This window comes from Dipodomys ordii, unplaced genomic scaffold (genome assembly GCF_000151885.1).
Source record: "Dipodomys ordii isolate 6190 unplaced genomic scaffold, Dord_2.0 Scaffold150, whole genome shotgun sequence".
NCBI lineage: Eukaryota > Metazoa > Chordata > Mammalia > Rodentia > Heteromyidae > Dipodomys > Dipodomys ordii.
The window spans coordinates 540,220-562,196 of NW_012267366.1; the positions used below are offsets into that span (position 1 = coordinate 540,220).

Here is a 21,977-nt window from a genome sequence, read left to right on the forward strand (position 1 = left end):
CTGTGAAGGCCAAAGTATTTATTAACTGATGTTTTGTGAACAAGGGTGCTGACTTCAGCCTAGATGCATGTGGTGTGTGCCATTCAAAAGAATAGTATAAACAGCTCCACAAGTTATCCCCTAATACAAAGGAGTTAACCCATAGATCTTAGAAGTGACATGATCTTCTTTGGAATGTCTCCCATCCTCCCCTCTCATCTGTCTCTCTCTGTATCTGTCTCTGTCTCTCTCATTCACATACACAGCATGAGCACACATATTTTATCCACTATTGGGAACAGGAAGACACCCCCAAGGATTGTGAGGATATTTTGTTACCTGTAGAAACACAGAAGAGTATTTTACTTTAGGATACAAATCTCACAAAAATTACGCATGTGGTTCTTAAAAGAATTTTGTCAACTGTATTGAGATGTAAGCCATATATATATATATGTATATATATGTATGTGTATATACACATACATATATATGTGTGTGTGTGTGTGTGTGTGTGTGTGTGTATATATATATATATATATATATATAAGCACTACTTTTGAGAATACAATGCAGTGCTTTTTAGTATATTCAGAGTTGTGTAACCATCACCACAATCGAATTCCAAATCATTTTCATCACCCCATTAGCACACTCAGCCCCTGGCAACTACTAATCTTTCTGTCTCTATCGATGTCTCTTCTGGAGATTTCTCATAAATGGATCAGACAATGTGTGGCCTTTCGTGACTGGCTTCTCTCACCTTGCACAGTATGTTTTCAAGCCTCTCAACTCTTCACAATGCCCTAGGTTTAGAAATAACTGATGAAGCCATCATTGGAAAAGTGATTGTTCAATATCCTTTGGGTTTTTCCAAATGCTGATAAAAAGCCCACACATAGTTTTCTTCTTGTCCAGAGAGATGCCTATGAATCTGGGCACACTGCCTGGGCCATCACTCTGCCATACATACATTCCATCATTCACCCAACAAATATCTATGGAGCAGATGCCAAGTGCCGTACAAGGCAAGGAACCCGCCATGCCTCCGAGCTTCAGGTATATAGTTAGCTCGACCTTCCTTTTCATTCGTTACTACTTTGGTTTGTCAGCCTTGAACATGATCTTACGCTGTCAGCTTGTTGAATTCACTTCCAAGAGGTTTAGTCTTCTATATGAAAATGTTTTCGTCTTCTAATGAAAATACTGAAGATGTCTAAAATTACATGTAGTCTTCAGCTTTCCAAATGTCTGATGAAATTTCCTAATTTCCCTACCTTTTTCTTCTACATTTTTATCACATTTTTCTCTTCTTCTACCCTAGGACTCCTCTATTTGATCAATATTTTGAGTCCTATAACACATAACACAACAATATTGCACTACTCATGTGTAACAAAGCAAGCAAAAAAAAAGCACGATTTCCATACTCATTTTCCTTGGGTATCTACATGCTTGTTGTCATGATTTTCCTGCACCACTAGCAGAAAGGAGGTAGGCAAAAATCTCCATAATCCAGGTAGAGAGGCTAAAATAGTGGCACTCAGATCACAGCTATTAGAAACTGAGTTCTATCTATCTTCCAGCCACCTGAGTCTGTTTCTCTCCTGGATAGAGCTTTTTGGTGTTCAACATTTGTACTTACTAACATTGCTTGATCCTGAAGGATACAGTCAAAATTAAACACATCTGGGTATATTTAGCCTGGAAAAATGCCCCAGGAAGGCTGTGTTAGCTTTTCTGTGAAGGGCCATCACAGAGCAGAATGACTTCACCGTGTTCTTTATTGGGTAAGGAGGGCCGAGTGGGGGAAAGCAATCCAGAAGAAGCAACACAAGGAAGCAGATACGGATTTCGTCAAAGGGAGCATATTGCCCTTTCTTGTCCATCTTTGGAATGGGTACCCAGAGACTCCCCCTCCCCCCATGGTCCTAGCCTTCCTGAGGGATCATTAGAAAGGAGTTGCTAACATGGTCAAAATTAAGACAGGACAAAGGCACCACAGTGGCTCACGCCTGTAATCCTAGCTACTCGGGAGGCTGAGATCTGAGGATCCTGGTTCAAAGCCAGCCAGGGTAGAAACATCTTGAGACTCTTTTCTCAATCACAAAAAAAGCCAGAAGTGGAGCTTTGGCTCTAGCCTTGAGCAAAAGAAGCTCAAGGAGAGGGCCCAGGCCCTGAGTTCAAGCCCTAGGACCGGCACATGTGCACACATGTGCACACGCACACACGCACGCACACACACACACACACACACACACACACACACACACACACACTATGAACTGAAGACTTTTAACTACCAGTGATGCAGAATCTGTAGCAAGCATAATAAGGAATTAATTGATTTGGCAAAGTATCGGGATTTAAAGCAACTATGATGATTCAACGTTATAGACTGCTGTTCCAGTGTAAGTGGAAAGGTGATCTATTGTTCTGTCTAGCTGTCTGTCTTCTGCAGATTGAACCTAGGGCTCACGTGTGCTAGGCTAAACTACTAAGTTCTATCTATTCTCACACTTTAAAATTTTTTATTTAACTTTGTAAGTGGTTATTTCAGGATTTTTGTTTTGTTTCATTTTGAGACAGCATCGCACGATGTAGCCCAGATCGGCCTTGAACTTAGGATCCTTCAGTTTCATTTTCCCCAGTGCTGAGATTTTAAGCTCAGCTATGATGCCTAGATGTTAATTAGCAGGAACATAGTTTTTGAAGCATGTATGCCACAATTTAGTAAAGGAAAGGAAGCTTTAGTTTAACATGTACAGGTAAATGTTGTATATTTCTAACTAGCCAGATATTTGCTATTGTATACTTTTTCATGTTTGCTTCTGGTCCTAGGGCTTTAACTCAGGGCCTGGGACCTGTCCCTGGGCTTTTTTGCTCAACCACTTGAGCCACAGCTCCACTTCCAGCTTCTTTGAGGGAAGGGGATCCAGCTTTTTGCTAGTTAATTGGTGATAAGAGTCTCATGGACTTTCCTGAGCTCAGCCTCCTGACTTGCTAGGATTACAGGCATGGTCCACTGTACCTGGCTTTGCTATTATATACTTACTTTAAAGAAAAAAAAGAATATTTGGGCCCAAAGGCCAACAATAATTTAATGTATAAATGTAGTATATAATATATGGATAGCTAGAAATATACTCTTTTTCTTGCCAGTACTTAAACCCAGGAACTTGTGCTCTTTGTTGCTTTTACGCTCAAGCTGGAGCTCTACCGTTGGAGCCCCAAATCTATTTCTATCTTTTTGCTGGTTAATACAAGAAGAGAGTCTCATGGACTTTTTTGCCCAGACTGACTTCAAACCATGATCTTCTCAAGCAGGTAGGATTATAGGCATGAGTCACCTGCACCCAATGTAGATCTTTAACGCGTATAATATGTTCAAAGTTGCTTGATCATTTGGCAAGAGTTTCAGGATAAAACTTGAAGTCTTGAAACACAAAGCAGTAGACATTTTAGAAGGTAATCATGAACTATCGGGAAGAACTTCGACACTAGTCGAGCCAGTGGCTCACACCTGTCATCCTCTTAGGGACTCAGGAGGCTGAGGTCTGAGGATCACATTTCAAAACCAGCTCAGGCAGGAAAGTCCATGAGACTCTATCTCCAAGTAACCCCCAAATAGCTCCGTGGCTCAAGTGGTTGAGCACTACACTTGAGCAAAAAAGCTCAGGGATAGTTTCCACGCCTGAGTTCAAATCCAAGAGCAGCGCGTGTGTGTGTGCCTACACACGCACGCACGCACACACACACACACACACACACACACACACACACACACACACAAAGTTCTCTGTACAATCCTATAAACGAGGGAAGATCAGTTTCTTGACTAGTATTATGTTTCTTCCAAAACCTTTTCTCAATATAATCTACAGATCTCTTTGGATAGTTTTTAAATGGAATCAAGCACTTGCAAAAATACTTTGAGTATTATTTGTCATGTTATAAAATTAATACATTTACAAATGTATTCTAATATGGTAAGGGAGGAGTCAAAGTGCATTCCAGTGTATTTTTTGATAGTTTTCTTATTAAACTCATACCATCCCAAGAGGCTTTGCTGCCACTTGAATTTAGTCAGCTGAGATCATAAATACATGAACACTTCAAAGTAAACCACCTAAAGCTAGCAACAGCTCCATGCACTTTATACATCTCTACTTCTGAGAAAAACAAAACAAAACAAAACGCTTCATTCCCAGTTGCTTTGGTGTTCCTGGGAGATTAAAATTGCAATACAACTCCATGGCCCTAACTCCAGGGCCTGATAGCATTAAGTTAATGGTAACAACTGTCTGAATCTTGGAGTACATTGTAGCAATTACTAATGAGTTAGGCACCAGTGACTCACCCCTGTAATCCTAGCTACTCAAGAGGCAGGAATCTAAGGAAGATGGTTCAAAGCCAGGCAAGGCAGGAAAGTTCATGTGACTATTTCCAATTAACCAACAAAAAATCTGGAAGGAGAGCTGTGGCTCAAGTGGTAGAGTGCTAACCTTGAGCAAAAACACTAAGGAACAGTGGTTAGGCCCTGAGTTCAAGCTCTAGTATCAGCAAACACACACGAACGTGCGCACACACACACATGCACATACACACACACACATATTCTGTTACTAATGAAATTAGTTTAAATTTATAAGCAAAAACCTAGAGGTCTCCCTCTGTGGTGCTTAGCAGTCAGCAAGAGATAAAACAATTACAACTGATAACTAGATTTTTTCTTGAGGCTAAATGTATTCTTTCAGGTAACTTATAATTTGTATATAAATATAACACACATTTTAATTTTAATGCTGCTTGTAATACTTCCACTAATGATGATTTTCCACTTATTTTAATTCTAAGATAGGAAAATACATTGGTAATATATCAAATACAGTAAAAGTAAAATGTTCATTTTGTCCTACCAAAAAGTAGAGTACTTCCTATGGTTTTATAACTGTTGTTAATATATAAGTATAATTTACATTTTAATACACTATGATTTTTCTCTTTCCTGTTCTAGAGTTCTTTAAGTGTCTGTTAAAAGCTCTTCTATTAGAAATACACAATTACACTAAGTCCAAGGAAGATCCAAGAGTCATGCAAATTTCTCCATAAAACTCTGTATGTATATGTAGCTATTCCCTATTTTGAGGCATTTTATTATCCATTAAATTTAATGCCTGTCAAAATAGTCATAATGTCCAATGGAAGCAATAGAATATCAACACAAAAGTAAAACCTGCTGATAGTTTTGTTGTTAGATGCCTGTGTTAAAATTACATTTTACAAAATTAAATGGAAACTTTAAATAAAGGCTGATCACTTTTTCCATTACCGAATTTAAAGAGGTAGCCAGCTAGGCACTGAAAGCTGCCCCCTGGTGGTGAGGAGGTTCTGAAGCAACTACCTACAGAGCGGTGATTCTCAAAGCGGGCTAGAGAGCTTACTTTGTCCCCTCAGTGGACATTTGTTACTATCTTTAGACATTTTTGCCTGGCATTCTTTGGGGATACTGGCATCTAGTGGGTGGAGGCCAAGGATGCTGAACAACCCCCACGAAGAACGATTAAACACCAATGTCAATAAATAGTTCTAAAGCTGAATGGTCTTGTCATGGAATAACAGACTGGATGGTGAGAAACAAGGGGGACTCAAGCCGAAGAGCCTGTGAATGGATGCTCGCTGAGGGCACAGTCACATGACGGCTGTGAATGGATGCTCGCTGATGGCGCACGCAGTCACATGACTGTGTCACATGACGTCTGTGAATGGATGCTGGCTGAGGGCGCAGTCACATGACGGCTGTTTAGCAGAAGCAACTGCAAAGGCACAGGAATATGTTGGGGCAAAGGGAGAATTCAATAGTTTGGGCAATTTCCCCTGATTTCTAATATACCTATTTCCAAAAGATAATGTGCTAGAGGTGGGGGTCAGCCATGTCTTTTCAAGTATCACATTTATGTGTTTAACTGAAGACCAATACACTTAAAGATCTACTTTCTATAGCAGGGCTAGCTCATTGTGTGTGTGTGTGCCAGTCCAGGGACTTGAACTGAGGGCCTGGGTGCTGTTCCAGAGCTTTTGGGCTCAAACTTAGTGCTCTACCACTTGACTTACATTTCCACTTCTGGGTTTTTTGGTGGTTCATTGGAGATAAGAGTCTCATGGACTTTCTTTTCCTGGCTGGCTTCAAACCGTGATCCTCAGATCTCAGCCTCCTGAGGAAGCTAGGATTACAGGTATGAGCTGGACTGCTAGGTCATCTTTTGCGATTTGGTTCAACCAAAGACCAACCAATCACTAGTATTTTGAACAGTTTATTCCTCTCCCAACGTTGACCCATTGGGTATGTTCATTGAACACACCTAGACTGGATTACCAAGTGTCTTCTTCACCTTTTAAAATGCAATGCAAATGAGCATCATCATATAGTACCGAAATGGTTAAACTAAAGGAGAGCACACACTCAGGTGCCAGGAGGGATGAGGAAACACAGAATCATGAATACATTGCTGGTGGGAATGTACAATGTTTCAGCCACTGCTGAACAGTATGAGCAATTCAATACAAAATGAAATAAAATGCAGCAACTCAAATGCCAAGCATTTATCCCTAAGGAATGATAATGGCCACACAAACTCTAGCACACAAATGCTCCTATCAATTCTATATGTAACCGCCTCAAACCAGAAGCCACCCATCATTCAAAAAGGCAAATAGCCAAACTGTGGTACAGCTGTACCATGGAATGATACAACAGCAAAAGAAAGGTAAATAGCCATTGATAGGTGCAACTAGTCGAATGAATCTTCATAAAATTATGTTGAATGAAATAAATGTCAATCTCAAAAAAGACTAATCACCCAGCCCCTGGTGGCTCACGCCTGTAATACTAAACTACTCAGGAGGCTGAGATCTGAGGATCATGGTTTGAAGCCAGCTGGGAAAAGAAAGTCCATGAGACTCTTATTTCCAATAATCACCCTCAAAACAGAGTGAAGCTGTGGCTCAAAGTGGCAGAGTGCTAATCTTGAGCACATATGCTCAGGGAGGGTGCCCAAGCCCAGAGTTCACGTACCATGACTGACCAAAGGAAAAAAAAAGGCTATACACTATTTAAATACATTTATACAATATTCTTTTTTTTTTTTTTTTTGTCGGCCGGAGGGCTTGAACTCTGGGCCTGGGCGCTGTCCCTCAGCTCTTCAGCTCAAGGCAAGCACTCTACCACTTGAGCTACAGCACCACTTCCAGTTTTCTGGTGGTTTATTGGAGATAGGAGTCTCACGGTCTCTCCTGCCCAGGCTGGCTTTGAACCGCGATCCTCAGATCTCAGCCTCCTGAGTAGCTAGGATTACAGGCATGAGCCACCAGCGCCTGGCTACAATATTCTTGAAATAATAAAATTATACAAATTGATCGTGTGGTAGCTTGTGGTAGTAAAGAGCCTGCATAAAATGTGCAAGGCTATGGTTTCAGTCCTCAGCTCCAAATATCTACACACACAAACATAATTATATATACACATGTGTCAATCCTCAACTCCCAATATGTATACACACATATCAATCTCCAGTTCCATATCTATCTATCTATCTATCTGTCTGTCTGTCTGTCTGTCTATTTATGCATGCACCCACAACCACATATATACAAACAAACACAGAAGCATACACACATGCATACACATACTCTATATATGGATGAATGAACAGAAGTGGCAAAAAGATGACTGGATTCCTGAGATTAGGGAAGGGGTGCAAAGAAAGCTGAAGGTGCGAGGCTCCTTCCCCTGTATTTATCTTTTTATTCAAGTCCCTAACCATGTATAATTAGTTCAAAATTTAAAAATTAAAAATGTCTGTAGCAACAGGACCCTGAGAAATAACATTATAGAAACAGTTCTCTATGCAATGGTGAGGTGACCAGAATTATATTCTTAGAATCCTCTAAAAACATTCTTTTCCATTTCTAGCTTTTGTATTCACTACTCTGCTTGCCTTTTATTTGATTTTTCAGTTTAAAGGTTATAAATACATAAATGTGCATGAATGTGGTATCATTTGATTATAGTTTTAAATATGAAGTATGTCATAGTGTAAAAGTACCTAATTGTTGAAAGATCACGCTGTGAGTAATAAAGCTCTTTGCCTCAGACCTTTCTGTTGGCAGAACTCTCATATCTTCTGCCAATATCCAAGGAGCAGTGGCAAGACAAATTGTTAGAGTGAACATGTTGTAAAGTGTCAGATCCTCACAATTCTTGACAAGTACCACTCTACAAGTTATTTAACACACACCTGTAGAGGTGAGATGACAATCACACATGATTTAGGTGGATCACTCATAAAATATGTATCATATTTCTTTTTTCTTTTTTGTCGGTCACAGGGATTAAACTCAGGGCCTGGGTGCTGTCCCTGAGCTCTTTCACACAAGGCTAGCACTCTACCGCTTTCAGCTCCGGTTTTCTGGTGGTTCATTTGGAGATAAGAGCCTCACGGGCTTTCCTGCCTGGGCTGGCTTTGAACCACGACCTTCAGATCTCGGCCTATTGAGTAGCAGGGATGACAGGCGTATCATATTTCTAAACACAATTTTCCTTATTGATAGGATAAGCATACATCGAAAATTTAGACCCATGCCATTGTTCTCTAGTTGATCTTGACCAAACATTATATCCCTAGTCTTTAAAAGGCTGATTATAGAACTACCCCATTGTGCACTAATATTAAAATCAGTCTCATAAATGTTACACTCTTATTTGGTATCCAAGTTGAGATATTTTTTCTTAATGTTTTAATATTTTCGTAAAGATGATAATCAAAGGCTGGAACTCATGAAGAGCCCATTCTATTTCATTAAGAAGAGAAGCGAAGGGCTGGGAAGGTGGCTCAGTGGTAGAGCACTTGCCTTGCATGCCTGAGGCCCTGGGTTCGATTCCCCAGCACCACATAAGCAAAAAAAAAAAGCCGGAAGTGGTGCTGTGGCTCAAGTGGTAGAGCGCTAGCCTTGAGCTGAAGAGGTAAGGGACAGCGCCCAGGCCCAGAGTTCAGGCCCCACGACCAGACCCCCCCTAAAAAAAACAAAAAACAAAAGAAGAGAAGCGAAGCCGGGCGCCGGTGGCTCACGCCTGTAATCCTAGCTACTGAGGAGGCTGAGGTCTGAGTATTTCAGTTCAAAGCCAGCCCAGGCAGAAAAGTCCATGAGACTCTTATCTTCAATAAACTACTAGAAAACCAGACGTGGCCAGACGTGGCACTGTGGCTCAAGCAGTAGAGTACTCCCCTTGAGCTGAAGAGCGCAGGGACAGTGCCCAAGCCCAGAGTTCAAGCCCCACGACTGGTGGGGGGGGGGGAAAGAAGAGAAAGTGAAGCCCAGGCCAGTGGTGCATGTCTGTAATCCTAGCTACTCAGGAGGATGGCAATTCGGAGCCAGCCTAGGCATAAAAGTCTGTGAGACTCTTATGTCCCATAAACTACTCAGAAAATGCTGGAAGTGGTGCTGTGGCTCAAATGGTAGAGTATTAGCCTTGAGCAGAGCACAAAGAAGCCCACACACAGTACCCAAACCCTGAGTTCAAGCCCCAGGACTGGCAAAAAAAAATGAAGAATAAGAGGAATGGGCAAAGAACAGCCTAGAAAAGTAGCATCTCACATGAACATTTGCTATGAACCAGCTCAACTTCTATTCACGCCAGATCTTTGCAATTAGCTATATTACTATGAAACTTAACCTGTACACAGTCACCAAGATATACTACCCTGGTAAATCATTATAAAAACCGGCTAAATGTGTACCAGAACCATTCTCAATAGCAGGCAGTGCATGAGATGCAAATGACCCTATACTGCATGCAAACATGCCCCACATTCCTCAGAAAATTAGTTCAAAGCTCTAGACACCTGCCTCCAAGCCCTGCTGGACAATGCGCCCAGCAGGTAGGCTTTGGGGACGCTATCATACATGCTGCTGGACCATTTTACTTATCAAAATTAGAAACCCTATTCACCCTGGCACCCAACAATTCTTCTAGAGTTGTCAAAGTCATATCCAGGTGGAGCTTAGTCATGAGCATGAGGTGTCTTGTGCACATTATTATAAAGGCAAAAAATGGGACCCCACCCATGTGAACGGTAGGGGTCAACTCCATTGTGGCCCATTGTCACAATGGAAATGCTCATGGCTGTTTTTTAAAAAAGGAATGTTCTGGTACAGTTATGGAAAGGTCTCTAGGATATATGGTAAATTTGGAAAAAATTCAGAGTACAAAACAATGTATATTGAAGGTTCCTATTTGTGTAAAATGAGGGAAATATATTTTATTGCCTTCACCAATCCCAAAAAGACACTGTAGAAATGGCTATCACTATAGGAACAGGATACTCTATCTCATAACTGCCGGAAGCTTAGGAGTGGCAATAGTTATGAGCCAACTGGGGATTCATGAGATAGTTTAAAGAAGTTTTTCTTCAGGATAATTGTATTTCAATTAGCATCGGGCTGTAATCCATGAGACTTTTGAACCTGCAAAAAGCCAGAAGTGGAGATGTGGCTCAAGTGGTAGCGCTACCCTTGAGCAAAAAAACTAAGGGACAGCATCTGGGCCCTGAGTTCAAGCCCCAATACTGAAGCATGTGTGTGTGTGTGTGTGTGTGCGCACGTACACACACGCACACATACATGCACACACACGCATACATGCACACACACGCATGCGCACTCACACATGCACACACAGAAACAACGTAAGAATCAGACCCAAAATACAAATACTTGGAGTTGATTGTTTCAAACCGTATTGAAAGGCCCCCTGGGATGACATTGAGACAATCCCCAATTACTTTCATACTGCTTCTTTAAATGGTCCAAAGCTAATAAGCAATTTACCTGACTGAGAGCCAGTGGGCCTGGTAGTGCTTTGAAGGGGCCACTCCCTTCCTATGTTTTCTGCATTCAGGCAGAGGATTCTTAACCAAGCCAACAACAAAGGGATTCTTACCCCTTCAAAGCCCTCATTAGAAAACAAGAGCAAATGGTAGATTTTTCTGTCTTTCTTTCTTTCTTTTTGCCGAGGAACTGCAAACATATATTCCCGTGGGCTTTTGTCTGATTGCATTTGTTAATATGAAATGCCAAACCATGTGCACCAGAAACCGTTCAAGGCCTTTTGGTAGCAAATTATACTTGTAAATTTGATGTAAGTTGATCACCAGAAGAACTCTCCCTCTTTGAAGATTAGAATTCATAAATGTATGAAAGAATTAAATGGTTCTTTCCCTTAGTGATAGTAAGTATTAAATGGCAGGAAAAAATGTGTTTGAAATCAACTGAGGAAACAATTCATTTGGAAAATGAACATGTTAAATGGGAAAAATCTGGGAAGTCACTTGGTCCTGGAGGAAAAAAGCAAGATGTCAGGATGAGACAGGTTTCCTGTACCTCCTCGCGTTGTACTTGTTATTCAACTACAGCAGTGCTGGGCACAGCCGCCAGTCCATTCCCACAAGACAAAGAAAGGATTGCTCAGCTCACTCCAGGCCACAGAAAACTGGATGGCCTGGTGGAGCTTTCAAGGGGGCAGTGGCTCTGTTCGAGGAGAGATGAATGCCTTTGAAGATGTGCCTCAGATTGTTTTGTTAATACAGAAAATCCTCTCTCTTTATCAGGCAGAAGTCTCATCTCAAAAGGAGAAGGCAAGTCAATTAGGATTAGTTTGGTTCCTCACAGGTCAGAACTCAATATACAATAAGACGAATAATAGGACCCTGAGATAAACAAGAATGTGAAATTGCTCATCCTTAGGGATGATGTAACGAATGCTGACATAATTTCCAAGCAGAAAAGCAAAACTAGGTCAAAGCGCGTTAGCCTAACATAATAAGCATTTCTTGCTTCCAGATTTTTACCATGTAGGCTATGTCTGCAGGCATTAATGTCTTCTGTTATCAATGTTCGGGCTGTCACAAACAATTCCTGTCTTCTCACTCTTTGTTAGTTAAACCAAAACAATGTAGTTTATATGGGAACTATTCAATTCTGACAGCTGAAATGCTGGGAAGGGGAGAAATAGTCACAAAGTGTCTGCCAAACACTAAGAAACATGAAGCAATAAATATTCATTATTTCATAGTCTACTATCATGTTTAATAGTCTACTATCATCTACTTAGAAAGTCACATCCCTCTCAATTAATTATTGTGATTTTTTTTTGTTTTTCACTCAGAGCCATACAAAAAGCAGTATAAAAACATCAATTTCCTCGAAAATTTAAGCATTGACCTAGGCAAAGAATCTCAACTGAAGCACTCATCAAATAGCCAGCTTTCCTCTTCTACTTTCCCTCATCACACACCGACTATAAGAACGCAGACGTTTTACTTCCTTCCATATCCTGCCTTATGGTTCCGAAGCACAGATGATTCATTTGTGAAAAATGGTTCATTTCACTCCCTAACCTTTTTCTTTCTTTTCTTGTGTGCAGATACTGGGGCTTAAACACAGAGTATGAGCATCATACCTTAGGATTTGCTTGTGCTCTACCACTTCAGCCACAGCTCTATTTCTGGCTTTTTGGTGGCAAATTGGACCTAAGAGTCTTGTAAACTTTCTTGCCCAGGCTGGCTTCAAACTTTGATCCTTAGATCTCAGTTGCCTGAGTAGCTAGGATCATAGGCATGAGTCCCAGAAATAATCACAAGTCTCAGTTTTACTATCAGACATCTTCATACTGTTCTAAAAGTTGGGCATAGAACAGATACACAAAAGTAAGACAAAATCCAAATAAAAGACTATTTAGTGCATTTCCAGAGTATCTCCTAAAGGCAATGCAGTCTGTCCTGCTTGGACTTCTTATGTCATCAATACATTCCAATTGTCTTCAAATCTATTAGCCCATTAAATTGTAGCACATAATATCCAAATTATGCCTTAAGAGAAGGCATGTGATACAGGCATAATTAAAATGTAATGAGGATTCTCTAAGATGTGAGTTGTAGATACAAACTGGTTGGTAACTTGCTCCCAGATGGAGGGTGAAGTGTTTCCTGTGCTAAAATTGAAACCTACAAGTCAGGTATGATGTTGCGTGCCTCGAGCTGAGGGCTAATCTGGACTACATAGCACGACTGGGTCCAAAAAACCCTTCTTTAACCACTAATAATAACATTTTAACCAGTATGTTTTTTGAGACAAGGTTTCCCTAAGTTGCGCAGGCTAGCTCTGAGCTCTGGATTCTCATGGCTCTGCCTCCTGTGTGATTAGATTACAGGTGAGTGCTAGAGTTACAGGCATGTGCAACCATGCCCAACTTAACCAGCAATTTTTTTCTGAATTCCTAATACATTTCTTCTAGAAGACTCTATTCTGTACAGATCTATAAATTTTATTATTTGGTGGTTCTTTCTACCTATATATTGCTTTACCTGGTCATTTACCTAGCTATTCCTAACTCAGCAGGGCATTCAATGAATTCCACTTGTCCACAAACAATTTTCTTACTCATAACTGCAGAAAATCACCTCAAAAATACGTACAGCTGAAGCAACACTCTGTGACAGGTAATATAGTTTAGCATGGATACTCTGAAAATGTATTCATCTGCTGTCTCCATGAACCATTGAGTGTCTCTAAGATTTCTATTTCACCATTTTCACCATACTACGCAGCTGGTCACACCTAGAAGCAGTGAAAATGCTTGGTCTAGCATATGTGTTGAATTTCCCTGTGTTAAACGTGCATGCCATCTGCGTGGAATGGATGGATGACTCTGGTCTTCTAGAAACAACCTCACAGTTGCTCAATGACCTCAGGCATGCCACTCACCTGACAAAATAAAGCAACTGTACATGGGCCTAGGCCCAAAACATCAAGCTGGACCCCAAGGGCACAAGCAGCAGAGTCTATCATGGCTTAGGCTTTGAAGGCAGGTCTCATTCAGAAGCATTTCTCCAGCCCCCATCAAGCTACCAGCCATGTTCTGGGTCTGATCTTGGCCCACAACACAACTGAATAATTAAGCAATTCCAACTCCTTTTATTTTTTTTTCTCTAGTTCTGATGAATTAGTCTGTTTTTTTTTTGACCTTTCTAATGCCCTTTCTTTCTCATAGCCCCTTGAACCTTAGAGAGTATTTTTCCATTTCTCCTTCCTACTAAAATGTACTGCGCATGTCTTCTATCCAGCATTTAATAAACTTTATTGTGTCCCAGGCCCTGTGCTTGGGTCTGGGGATTCAAAGATAATTAAGATGAAAGTACCTCAGTCTCATGATAGGCAGACCAATGATTAGAAATACATATAATACCATCTCGGGTGCTCATGTGGGTAAGAGAATACTACAGCTATTGCCTTCCATCTATTCTAATCTAAAGAGCTAGTGCTCAGTAGACAGAGAGTGTCCAAGCATCCCCCCATCTTTCCCTCTCACTGGGTCCTGGTGTTCTCTGGCTGCCACTCACAAAGACCCTAGTGAATACAGATGTTCAAGCACGTTACTGACAAAGAATAAATGAAGACAGGTCTGAACCACAGGCAGACATGCCAGCAAGTCCTGACTGACACAGGTAATGACCTGGTGCCCAAATACTGCCCCTAGACCCCGGCAGTAGTAGTGTCTTTGGGAGCTTCAGGCTCTACCGTTTGAATTTCCTTCAGAAGCTATCAAAAGTACCAAGCACAGAGAGAGACAGAGAAAAGTGAAAACTAGTGTCAACTTTTCCCATTCAAATATTGCCCAAAACTCATCTGGTACCAGAAGTATGATGACTCTTTGTCCTTTTCTATTTCCGCATTGTATAGCCCAGCAGTGTCACTAGAGCTTTGAGTTTGAGCTTCCACTAATTAGATTGACTGTTTTTCTGAAGTAGTATTCTAGAACTGTCCTGTCCCAACAGTGGCATTATTTCTCAATGGAAAACGTTATGATTTGAAACAACAAGCTCTCAGAACACAAAAGGCTGATCAACGGGTACTAACTGGCAGTTAGATATGAGTTGGAAGTTCTAGTGATTGTGTAGTGTATATCACACAATGCTCTCTTGCAGAAAGGATTTTTGAATGCTTTTGTTATAAATATATGATACTTGTTAGAGAAAATACATGTGTTAAACTTGATTATGCAAAGTATCCATATATCAAAATATCACATGGTACCCTATTAATATTGTACAACTTTACCTATCTGTTTAAAATAAATGGAAACTTGAAAGGATTTAACTTGTTTATTTTTAAATTGAGTAAATAAAAATTTAAGCATGTTATATAAAAGACAGAACAGCATAATGTATACATGGATTGGAAATATGAGTTGTTTTTCTCTATTGAGAAAAATACATTAAGCTACCATTTAATAATGATGATCAATTCATCTTAAGTAGGAAAGCTTATAACTCTACAAATGGATATCTGGATAAAAACAATTAAGTTTCAACAATTACACATTATCTTGTACGTCCTCCAGGTTCAGTATAGTTTTGGGTATCATCACTTTTCAAATGGATTCCTAACCTGAACAAGCATCCATCTCTGTTGTAATAACTAACCCTCATTGTACTATCAGCTAATAAAAACTGACCCAGATTAAAGTTCTTTGAGTAGGGAACATACCAAAATCATGTCTGGGCATTCAAAAAGTCTCTTGACATATAATAATCACTTATTGTATAGCTTTATTGAGTGAACTAGTAAATATTTGAATTCTGCAGGAACTTAGTATATATGATGGATGGTATAAGAAATGGAAAGTTTGGGTATTGTACTCATCAGAAACAGTTGACTATGAAAACTTCAAGATCTACTTAGAAACAAACAATAGATATTAAAGTCTTTCCTGTGTGGCCTTTTTAATTAGAACCTCTCTTTTAAAGCACAAAGGAGATCATTTTTGAGGGGTTGGGGGTTTGGGATGGAAAGTTCCCTGTAAGCATTCTGTATATATGCCTCAATTTTTTGGAGCTCCTTAACATTTCTTCTGCAAGCCTTTATCTATCCTAACTTTTGTATGTCAATAAATACTTTCCTCTGAGGGAAAAGAAGTTTTTGTGACTCCAGACGGGTGCCTAATATTATCCTTTTGTTTAAAGAAACCTCCAGAAATATGCCAGTTCATAAAACTAGGTAAATACGCTTCTAAATCCCTAAAAATGAATTTGGTGTAAAATAAAAGTTGACAATAAGCCAGAATCTTCTGTTCTGGATCTAAATAGAGCTTAGATTCCTGTTTGACCTGACTTGATTGCCCAGGTTTCAACCACAGTGTATTTATGGTCTCTTCTTTGAATGAACTCAAGTTTCATAGCAGTTTTGGTCACAAGATTAAAGAATTGCTAACTAATTGTTCTGAATAAGCATAGTAATTCTCTCTGGCCCCTGCAGCGGTCTATTGCCCAGACTTCCATCATGGGAACTTCAAGTCTGACCCCTACAGGTGGATAAGTGCAATGCATACCTACAAGCAGATCCTAGTACTACTTTTAAAATCACAACAAGTTCTAAAAATAAAAACACTCCTATTAAGCACAGCAGGGATGTTGATGATACCAAACGATATGCTGGACACCCTTAGCATTTTATAAGTTGCTTTCGGAGAGTCGCAACCACTTGACTTAAAAGAATTTAAATTACATCTGCAAAATACTCTGATGTGGTCAGCTATTAATTCATCTTGCTTATCCAGAAGGATGGATCCAAATGATATAGATCTACGAGGGTCTTCGAATTGTGTACGTTAAAAATATCCTGATTGAGTCGCATCTTTTCCTAACCAAACAGATTATTCTTTGTCCAGTGACCAAATCCCTCCCTTTCACCAAAGCACAGCCCAGGTTGCCATAGCTACCTTGGATGTCTATTTACCACACAAGGGATCAAAGCCAGAAGACATCCATATACACACTTAGACTTAAAACTTGCTGGAATGTCTGCGGATAACATGCAACTGCCAATTAACGGATTTGCTTGCAAAGTCTATGCGGTCTACAACCAGGCAAATGTAGGAACAAGAGTCACAGGGGAATGGCAAGAAAAAGCCAACTCAAAAATGTACTTCAGAACAACAAGGACCTTGAAAGTAACAGCAAGTCCTACAATGATAGTATCTCCTGAAAGAGATAGCAGGCAAGAAATTAACATTTTCACATGTGTTGAAGACCTTGAGCTCACTAAGCCATGTGCAAAAACTTAAAACATCTGTTGAAAGGGAACTTTTTTTTCAGATGCATATTTAAAATTCCGGTTACACTATCTTCCTATTAGATGTCCTAAAAGCTGCATGATCTCACTGTGGAAACAAATGAGAACAGGACTTTCACATGAAGGAAGCCATACCACACAGTGGGACAGTACATGCTGGGTACAAAATGGGAAGGAAAGAGATGCTAAAAGGAGCAGTTGCTTTCCTCCTTTGAGAACCTTTGAGAACCTCAACTTGCACAGGTAGTCTTTCTGGGTGGGTGAATACCATATTCATTCCCAGACTTGTCTGTAACTTTCCTGTCTCCTTGGACTTAACTTTTCTTTGCCTTCGCCTTACCATTTGTTCAATGGGGATGAAATTGCCCCTCATTCTCTCCGCTGGATGTGGCAGAGAATAAATAGATTATGTTTGCAAAGGACTTTCTAATCCTTGGAGAAAAGATTACTATGAAGACTTTCATTATTAAGCCAGATGTCCTTGGGCATGTTAATTCCAATCGAAAGAATGCAAAACGGGCCAATCAAGCTGAGTCACCGCATCCTCTAGCCTTGCAAGAATGTCCCCGCTCTGTGGCTAAAAGTGAACTAGAGCCCCCGTGTATTCCCTATGACTATTTTTGAAAGTTGTCAGAATGTTAAAAACACGAAATATGTCTGGTAGGCCATTTTGTCTGGAGAATACCTTTTTCTAGCTTGAGAATGAAGTATTTATTTTTTGCCCACAGAAGGACAATGAGTAGCTTGCTCTTGGGGGAGGATAGTTGCAGTTATGGGAATGGCACAGGCAAACCTGTTGTTTTTGGCTGGGCTTCTAGAACAGGTGGCCATGCCTTTCCTTTTGCCTAGGAACACATCACATTCCTTGAGGAAGGTTCGGGCAAGTTTCTCATTTATAATCAGAGTGCAGAGAAAGGTTGGCACACATTTTAACAAATTACTTCCTGATAAAGGCAAGTCAAGTTTACATTTTCTTTTTTACCCTAACGCCGCGTGGCCTTACCCTCAAAGAATTCTGTCTTCCCTCATTCCTTTGCTGCCGACCTAGAATACCTGACCCTCTCAAAAACTTACGGCCAGCCAAGCAGCCTTCTGATTCTGTTGGCAATTTCTGGCCCCGCAGTTTCTGGCTAGTGGGTGGCAGGAGTCTGTGCGGGTTGCGTTGGTACAGCCCTAGGGATGGATCACTCACCAGGGAAAGGATTGAATTTCGTTGCTCAGTTGATGACACATGGGTCGGGTTTGATAGGTAACCCTGCAGAGCCACTGGGAGCTATGGGACTGAGGTGACACATTGGCTGATGGGTGCTACTCGCCCTGCCTGGATGTAGCAGTCAGGTTTCCTCAACGGGAAACTAGAACAAAGCTGGGTGGGGGGGGGGAGGTGGTTCACCCATGCAATAATAGAACCATCTCCTCTCCCCTCCATCATCTTGGACTGTCTGGGCTGCTTTGATGAACAATGGACCTTTCTCCTTCTCTTCTGTCCCCTCCTCTCCTCTGCCCTCTTCTCAAGTAAGTACCCAGCAGGCCCCAAAGAAAGTTTGCTATGTCCCTATACATGTGGAACTCAGAAGTTGTTCACTTCTTAAATCAGGAGCTCCTACATGTGGACTTTGTGCTCTTAAAACTTCAATCCTGGCTGGTTTCCAACTTCACATGAAGCTATGCATGGGAAAGAGCATTGCACAGTCAGGAAGGCATTCCGAGGGCATCACACATAGGGAGAGCCACTGTCCCAGAGGAACTGTGTGGGAAGGAGGATTCTGGAAATTGAGCCACTGAGAGAGGACAGGTGGCTGAACAAGTATCGGATGACTTCTTTGTTCCGGCTTCAGAGTTTTATCAAAAATACAAAAATATTATTGCCTCTCTCTCTCTCTCTCTCTCCTTCCTCCCCCTCTCTCTCTTCCATTCTACTGACCTTCTTGCTCCTCTTTCCCACCCCATCTGATTGCAGGACATTGAAAGAAGGTGGCTGGACTGTAGGACTGTGAAATATAAAAGCAGCTTCCACCTCACACAGCGTCTTGGAAGATGAAGGCAATTTACTGAGAGCTCAGGGCACGACATAGGCTTTTTGGCACTCCTGAAACTTGCTTAGGACTGTTTGAAGGAACCAGAGGGCTGAGGGTCTTTGCGCCTGACCAGTCAGGTGAGAGCTCTGCTTCACCTCCTAAAGCCACTGGAAAGCAACCGAAGTCTGTAACCCTTAGCCTCAGCTATTCAATGAAGGGCTCACTTCCCCCAAGTGAGCACACCCACCGAGCATACCTTGCCCACTTAGAAGAAAAAAGCAAGAGCCTTTTCTGTGGTAAAGCAGATGCTAACTTTCCATCCGTAGTCCCCACAGCACGCTCTTCCACAACAACTGGCCCTTTCTCCCAGTCCACTCTTTCTTGGCCCAGTACTGATACTGATATTTAAATATTGACATCATGTTCTTCCATAACTTTGATTGAGTTGTAAATTACACCCTTTCTTGGTTTCCTAATCCACCTTTTCCTGTTCTTTTCTCCCTTAATGGCAAAGCTATAAACCCCTGCTGAGCTGATAAGGAATTTTATTATCATGCCCTAGAGCCACGGAAGAAGCTGCTGGCTTAGAATTCTTTTTCAAAGACTCATTTCAGTAATCCCCAAACCCTTCTTCCGCTCATTACTTCAGGGCTGTCTTCTTACATCCAGAAGCAATAGCTTCCAAACTGTTAAGACAAAACAAAACAAAAATAAAATCTGCCTTTTGGGGGGAATGGCTGTTCTACTGGACTTGGTCCGGTAACTCCTCCTCTGATACTAAGTCCTAAGGAAGGGAAGCCCAACTGAGAGAGGCCATCCTCTTGCCCTATTCTTTTTTTAAGATACGCGTAGCATTTGTCTTTATTCTATCCTAAAGCACAGAGGCTAAAGAACTGGAGATAGATTCCACACAATACATTCCGGAGGCTGAAAACTGAGATGGATTTACATATTCTTCAAACCGCTTTCCAGCCCTAGAGCGACTGCTTGCCATCACCACCCACCAGGAAGAAGCAAAAAGAGAGGGTGGGGTGCTGAGGACTAAGAGCTCAGGGAATTTGGTCCCTGTGTCGCCTTAGGAAAACCCTGCCCCTCTCTCTGCTCAGGGGATCCAGGCGGGTACCTGCGTGTGCGCCTACTCCCAGACTCCAGGAGTAACAACAGGTCTCGGGGATCCCACGCTGAGCCCACCCTCGGGGCTCCGCACAGCCGCCAGGCTTACCTGACTCATGTTTAGAATTCCATGACCCATCCGGCAGGGAGTGAGCGGCATCAATGCGCCCGCCGGAGTCTTCCGAGGGGAGAGACACCAAAGCCAACAGAAGCCCGCGAGACAAAAGCAACCGGCGGAATCCACAGGCAGCCAAGAGCACGTTTTCTCGTCCTCTTTTTCTTTGATCTGTTGCTACACGCACTCTGCCCCGAGACAATGTCAAGTTTCTCAACCTTTCCTTTCCCAGCCTATGAAAAGTCGGGTGCAGGGAAGCCAGGACAGCCTGGGCTCTTATTTCAAATCAGTTCTCAGGGACGTCGTAGGCGGCGGGCTCCAGCCATGGAGGAATCTGGCCAATCAGGAGTAGGGGGTGGTCCTGGGAGCCAGAGACCCTGCCTCCGCCTGGATTAGGACAGCTATCTGGAGTCAAATGACTGGAAGCAGCTGGAAACAGTGCCCTGAGCTCCCAAAGTAAAAGGATGAGTTCTATTCTTATCTTGCAGCGCTGTCTGTTCTGAGCTCAAGGAGCCTAGCTTGGGGCCTACATCCTTGCATTTTGAAGAGCTATGTAAAAGCATCCAAGTGCTTGGAAGGTGTTTGAATTCTTTCAGCCAGGAAAGTTCAACGCTTAAGATATAAGGAAATTTTTTTTAAGAGTATCTTCCATTAGATACCAACTTTCACAGCTGGGGAAGAAGTCAAATTCTTTAACAAAAACAAGCACTCAAGAAGGCTGTTACACAACTCATCTTCTCATAAACTGTATATCCAGTTTAGAAAAGAAAGCAAATTTTAATGGGCTATGTACACACAAATATTTTGAAGTGAAGCAAGTGAACAAGAATCTCATCACTGAGGACCCAAGATAGAAATTCTGATTAAAAAAAAATTCTCCTGAGAACAACAAACACTGATTTTTGTGAAGGAAAAAAAAAGTTAAACATAAGGGCATCCACTCTTCAGTATGAATTGCCTTACCTACGAGTGATTTGCTTAGCTTAATCACTAACTTGGGCAAGCTAGACATCATCTGAGCAGGATGACAGGTCAACTAGCTGGCTTCTTGGAAACCTCAACCCAGACTCAAGAAGAATTTCCAAAGTCTTCTTTCTTAACTCTACAGAAAGACTAACTCTTTTCAACTCTTAGATGATACGATTTTGATATAAATCTACCTCTTGGATTTCCAGAAAGTACAAGCTAAGCAAAGATAGCTTCATGTAAAACCAATAATATATATACATCCATCCATCCATCCATCCATCTACCTATCTATCTATCTATCTATCTATCTATCTATCTATCTATCTATCTATCTATCTATCTATCTATCTATCTATCTTCCTAAAGAAATGACAACAATTTTGGAAGGATAATCTAATGAATACTTTTAATTTTTGTAGTATTAGAAGAAAAGAAACAATTTAGCAAGCTGCTGGTCAGTACCTTCTGAGTATTGTCTCCATGAACCAGTATTGCATGAGCAATACTGATACTAGTTCAATGAAAATCTGGCCACCCTAACCATATCCACATTCGAAGGTCTGTGACCCCATTCCAGTTCCTCATCTGAGCAGTCT

The 21,977-nt window shown here is 41.3% G+C and overlaps 1 protein-coding gene across 2 annotated transcripts in view; it reads right to left on the reverse strand.

Moving 5' to 3' along the window:
• Nucleotides 1–20,756, reverse strand: part of Mid1 (midline 1) — a 151,502-nt gene extending 130,746 nt beyond the window's left edge. For both annotated transcript variants that reach the window (XM_013032176.1, XM_013032174.1), the window contains exon 1: nt 20,407–20,756. The gene's annotated coding sequence lies outside the window, so the exon portion shown is untranslated. The remainder of the gene's footprint in view (nt 1–20,406) is intronic.
• Between the last annotated feature and the right edge of the window lie 1,221 nt (nt 20,757–21,977).